The sequence below is a fragment of the Lactuca sativa genome, chromosome 9, assembly GCF_002870075.4.
Source record: "Lactuca sativa cultivar Salinas chromosome 9, Lsat_Salinas_v11, whole genome shotgun sequence".
In the NCBI taxonomy this organism is placed as follows: domain Eukaryota; kingdom Viridiplantae; phylum Streptophyta; class Magnoliopsida; order Asterales; family Asteraceae; genus Lactuca; species Lactuca sativa.
This window is the reverse complement of record NC_056631.2, coordinates 33,437,592-33,444,394: the sequence shown is the minus strand read 5'-3', so window position 1 is coordinate 33,444,394 and position 6,803 is coordinate 33,437,592.

Below are 6,803 nucleotides of genomic sequence, written 5' to 3'. Positions count from 1 at the left end.
ATAATCCTTTACCACATCCAACTATCTCTGTTGCCGCATATTCAGATTTGGCTGGTCCATTAAATACCTCAAACTTTTGTGGTGAGTGTAGATAGAGCATTGATCCCTATACAAATATTGTCTCCAAATCTCGAGGGCAAAAACCACGACCCCTAACTCCAAATCATGTGTACGGTAGTTTGCCTCATGAGGCTTCAGTTGCCTCGAAGCATAAGCAATCATGTAACCCCTCTGGATAAGAACCGCTCCCAAACCCAAACCTAAAATAGAGGCGTCACAATTAACCATATAATCATCCAAACCCTCAAGGAGCACGAGAATCGGGGCCTCACACAATCTCTGCCTCAGAGTCTCAAAAGCCAACTATTGATTAGGCCCCCACTGAAAAGTCACGTTCTTTTTTGTCAAACGGTTCAAAGGCACTACAGTCTTGGAGAAATACTGGATAAATCTCCGATAATACCCTGCAAGACCTAAGAAACTTCAAATCTCAGATGTCTTCCTTGAAACCTCTCACCGCATCATGTCCTTGATCTTGACTGGGTCGACCAAAAAAGTCGATTCACATTTTGTGTGAACCGACCTTTTTTTCACAAACCTAATCGATGCTCCCCACGGAGAACTGCTCGGATGATTAAAACCCTTGTCTAACAGCTCTTGCAGCTGCATAGACAACTCTTGTACATAAGGTGGTGCCAGGCGATACAATGCCTTGGCTATTGAGGCCGCATCATGTACCAAATAAATCCAAAACTCAACCCGCCTCACGGGAGGCACTCCTGGTAAATCCTCAGGAAACAGATCAGGGATATCCCGAACAATGGGCACCCCACTCAATTATGTCACGTCGTCAAATTGAGTGTTTGCAACATAAGCTATGAACCCAGAACGACCATGTTGTAGATATCTCCTGGCCATCGCAGCTGAACAGAGAGCTGACCCATGCGAAACTCTCTCGCCAGGAATAACCAATTCTCCCCCATTTGGAATTCTAACTCTCACCAACTGCTGCTCGCAATTAGTAATGGCCCCATTGGGGCCCAACCAATCCATCCCAATGATAACATTCGATCCTCTCAAGTTAATCGATACCAAATCGATAGATAATCTCTCGATAAACAGATTCAGGACACACCCATGGAAAACCCTCGAAGCACTCACAATACGGTCATCCGCAATCTAAACACCTAGTGGGGAATCCAAACTCCTAGGAGCATCGTAAAACTTCTTGTTGAGCGCAAGAGATACAAAGGATCGGGTAGCCCCGAATCAAATAGAACATGAGCGGTCAAACCATTGACCAAAAAGGTCCCTATATTGAATCAAGCATAAATATGAGTATGAAATAAAGAAAGCAATAAAAGATAGGGGTAAGATACATATCTATAACCACATCTAGTATTGCATGGGCCTTATCGGTGGTATGCTAAAACGCCCTACTCTTCGCCACAGGAGCCTCCGCCTTTCCTTGGCTTCCATCAATAATCCTCAATGTGGCTGGCGCAGGCGCCGCCACACCTCCTCTTGACAATCTTGGGAAATCTGACTTTTAATGGCTTCTCTTGTTGCAATGGAAGCAAATCACTGCACTCCAGGGGCATTCCCTACTCATATGACCAGTCTGTCAACACCTGTAACAGTCAGAACCCGTTGAACGACATGACCCATTATCCTGCTTACCACACTTGTTGCAACGGCCTCGGCCCTGATGGCCCCTGGAATGTGATTCCGAAATCTTGGGCTTCTTGGCTTGGCCCATAATAGTCTACACCTGCTCCAGCTTGCGCTTCGACCAAAGCTCCAGCTCAATCTCCCACTCACAGGCCCTCTCAATCATATCATTCAGGATCTTGCACCCCGAAAAGCTCACAAACTCCCAGATGTCTTCTCTCAACATGTCATGATACCTCTTCTCTTCATCTCCTTATCCGTAGTGTACTGCGCAACCAACATATCCCTCTCTTGGAACATGGTGGTGATCTCTACCATAATCCCGATAGTCTAGCGAAGGTCCTAGAACTCCCTCGCCAACTGCTGCACCTTGATAGCTGGTTCAAACTCCCTCTAGGATCTCTAAACAAAATCCTTCCAGGTCGTCACTACCACTGCAACTGTCCCAACAACTCGGGTAACCTCCTCCCACCAGTCTCGTATTCTATCCCTCAGTAGGCAGGATGCAAATCCAACCTTTGCCCCCTCAGGGCAAAATCTCATCCACTGAGTATTCTTCATGTCAGCGATCCAACGATAGGGCCCTTAACCCCAAAGAACTCAGGAGCTCCACAAGCCTTGAAGTACCGAAATAAGGGAGTTCGAGCTCCAATCTGACCCGCAACAATCTCAGCTCAAAAAGTCTTGAGCCTCTCATCCATCAGCTCCAAAATACCCTCCTTGATGCACCGAACAACACAGGGGTAACATCCAAGATACCATGAATAATCTTAGAAGAAATGAACTCGCTTAGATACTCATCAATCGGTTTTGTGCCTAAGCCAAAACCTGAACCACAACCAGAGCCAAAACCTCCCCGAGTAATCATCACCATCCTCCAAACTAAAACACAACATAAAAAAACCAGCAAAGGACTTGAGGGGATTCCTTTACACATGCCTCCTTAGAGGTTCCATATCTACGCTCATCTCAGGTAGAGGTCCTATGCTTCTACTAATACGCGCCCAATACTACCTTTCACACCTACATGTAGCTTCCTCAAGTGTCAGTCGTGATTCCTCTAAGTCACCACATTAAAACCATAAACAAATCCCATGCCATACAACATACATATCTTAGACTTTCCTATGAATCCTCAACTCCCATGACTCATAATACCAATAACCTCAATCAACACCGCCGGTTGCCTTATGCATGCAAGTTATTCACAAAATAGGATCACATAGACTATCAAATGATGATTCTATCCTAAGTCCACAACCAAACATGGAACAGTAAATGAGGCTAAATTAGTCATTATAGGGCTATAAAATCATAATTGTATACAACTTTGAGAGCATACACTTAGCAAATAACTGAGCCGATATCAATTCCAAGTAATACATAGCATCAAGTTCCACTATGCTATAAGGCATCATGCAAATTAGGCAATTCTATCATGTGATTCCTGAAGGTATCCTAAGCCCCAATCTAGCATACAATTCTCATATCAAGAATACTACTCTTAATACAGTATGGATACTTTGGGAACACTTACTTGAGCTTGGTTGATCGTACGCATCACACCCCTTCTTCTTAAATGAAATCTTTTTTAAAAGTTTAAATTCATTTTTATTAAGAAAAGCTATCATTTCCTTAGTTTGAGTTCTGACACACCCGAGAGTATGCCTGAATCCCTCAAACGAAGGCTCTGATACCAACTTGTAACGACCCAAACACAATACTAAAGTTTTTCATTTAAAAACTATTTCATTTATGGATTGTACAAAAAACCATCAATCATTACAGTATTCCAAAACATCATAGTACAAATATATCAAGTGCGAAAATCATATGCGGAGGATGTTGTACCATCATGTCGGGTCCTTTCCTTTTGAACTAGAAGTACCCAAAACCATAAGCATAAACTATAAGCATAAAGCTTAGTCAGCTTCCAAATATACCACATACAACATACATATAATATAACAACATGTGACTATGTCTGGTTCGTATCAACCCCTGGGTCTGTGTAAACCCAAAATAACAAGTAGTTGTATTGGGTCCGTATCAACCCCGAGTCTATAATGACTTCGAGCCCAGACTGGCTCAATACATAAATCATACAATCACATCATACAAAATCATATGACAACATATAATTTTACTCATACAATATAGTGTGTGGGCCTTGGTACCTTTAACCCACTTAAGGTGGTAAGAAGACTCACCTCACAGACAGACGAAAAACTGAAATGACATGTTGCTCTGAAACCTACAGTATTGGTCACCTTTACGATTAATAGTAACCAAAACTCAGACTACCACTCAAATACCTAAAATACCCCTAGGTCAAACACTAGTCAAAATCCAGGTCAAAGTCAACTGAGTCAACCGGATTTACTCAGTCAGTACGCGGGGTGTGCGTCTCGTGTACGCATGGCGTACTACGTATATAACCGAGGATAAGGGGGATGACCTCGTACGTCCAACGTATGCGGCTGCTCACCACCCCTCTTATTAAGTGCTTAATCCCTTAATCACTTACGTCCAAATTTAAGATCTAGGCAACAAAATATGTTCTTAACCATAAAGTTTCCAACTTTATGGTTTAACATGGCTATTAAGACCTTAACTCCAAAAACCCTAGTCTCTTAACCCGTTAAGACAATCTTTCACTTGCATGGAGAGAAACTAATGACCAAAAACCCATCTTTATGACTTAACACCTCTCAAAACCTCTAGAAGGACAACTGAAATGCCTTGGAGTACCTTCTGCTCATAAGGACCAAGTTTGGGACAAAACGGGGAACAACTTTGAGCTAAAACTAGATTCATAAGATTTTTACACCAAGGTTGAAGCTTTTTACCTCCACAAGGTGCACAAGGGGAACAAGATACTGGATCCAAAGCCTTAAGTGAAACACCACAACCCCAATACTCTTCCTTCTACTCCAAAAGCTCCAAATGGCACCAAAAATGGCTCTACAAGCTTCACAATGCACTAACACTCTTTAGGGTTTCAAAATGAGGAAGGAGGCTGAAGACAAGAACATGCATGTGGCCATAAATGTGTTTAAATATGGTCCAAACCCTAAAGTTAGGGTTTGCACCTTGGCTGCGTATGCCCTATGTACCAACATACACGTAGCATACTAATGCAAACCTGGGTATGCCCTACGTACAAAGGTGTATGCCCCGCGTACCCAAGCTGACTCCGAAATTACGAAATTGCCACTGGGGACTAACTTTGCAAATTAAGTACAACTCACGGGTTAAAACGAATACCTGAATAGTAGATGTTACAAATATCATATCTACTATTCTTGGACAAGATCTTAAGTTTTTTGATGGGTTATCAACTTTATGGGTTCGATTCTTATTTGTCTAGGTTAATTTGCGGGCTACAACGGGGATGAAGCTTGTTGGTGAAGAGATTTTGTCGAAGGCTGGAGAGATGTATGTCAATATTTCTATCTGGTATAGGGATGTTGCAGCCAAGATTTCCATGCTGGAGAATCAAAATTCCCTTGTTGAAACTGACTACAAGGCATGTATTTAGGAGATGTAGGTCGGTCATGCTCTTTTGTTGGTTTTTGGAAAGCAACAACTTCTTGTATTGCTTGTGTGCCTAACCGATCCTTTGCATGTGGCTTGGGTCTCTCTTTACTCCGCCTATGTAAGGTTTAGTATGCTCAAGGTGTTATTATGTTGTATAACTGTTATCATGCCTATTCTTGAAAAAAGTTCTTTGAACCTTAGTGGTATGTTACCCAAACTTGATTTTTAGTAGGTAATCTTGCGTGTTTGGCTTAGTGTGTAACGTAACAAGAATGTGGTACTATTTAATTTTGGGATGGATTTGGGTATGTGTAAAACTTCAGTTTTCGTATGCACATGATGAACTAGCCAAGCTACATGCTTTATGATGAATAAGTGTATTGTTGTGCTAAACGGGAAGCTTGTGTCGGAGTTTAATACTTGTCTTTGGTATAAATGTAGTCGGATGGCCGAGATACACGTTTGATGAAGAATAAATGTATTCTTTGGCTAAGTGGGTACCATGTGTCGTAGTTTGATACTCGAATTAGGTGTAAATGTAGTCGGATGTCCGAGCTACATGTTTCATGAATAATAAATGTATCCTTTGGCTAAGCGGGTAGCCTGTGTCGGAGTTTGATACTCTTCATATCAGTTGGAACATTTTCCTTTCAACTCGCCGAGTTCATCCTTGGACTTGTTGATTTCTTTAATCCTTGATTCCATAAACACGTCCAACTAGCCAAGTCCTCTTCTAGACTCAACAAGTTTGCTCAGTAACAGACAAGCCACGACCCAACTCACTGATTCGTATGAACGACTCGTCGAGTCCCCCAAAGTCCAAACTTATCCAATCGATTTTAGTCGGGCTTAACACATCCAAAACATCGATCTGACCTACTGGGGTCTATTTAACACGTAAAGTTACAAACTTTACGTTCATGCATGGGTTATTTAGCTAAAAAATACTCTAAAAGTGGTTCTTATGATGCATGGGACTCCCATGGCCATAAAGTTGGCACCGTTATGCCATGGAGTCCCTCAAAGACTATGGATCTGAAGTCTTGACTGCAAACAAGCTTGCATCCATGAATGGTTCCAAAAATGGTTCCTTAAAGCCCTAAACTACTCCATGAAGGGATCTAATAGATGAATAGACAAGGTATCGACTTTATACCTCATATGAGCTAGAAATGGAGTTCTTCTTATGGATCCAAAGCCCCTTCCTTCAACCAAGCTCTTCTAGCTTTCCCTCCTTCAAAAAAACACCAAAAAATCACTTCTTTTTCACTCACACACACTCACAAAGCTCAAGATCATGAATTAGGGTTTTTTGGACTATGGGAGGCGATGAGGGAGGCCACAATAGGGGTGTTAAGGTCTTTAAATAGGGTGAAAACCGTGAAAATTAGGGTTTCACTCTGGCCGCCCTACTCATCGAGTCGAGGCCTCTCGACTCGTCGAGTAGACTTCAAGTCCTGCGTCCATTCATTCATTTCTACTCGACGAGTCTGGGGCCTCCGACTCGTCGAGTCCCTTTACAAAAATGAGTAATTCTTTATTAAAATACATAGCAACAACTGGGCGTTACAAATCGCCACCGCTTATTGTAG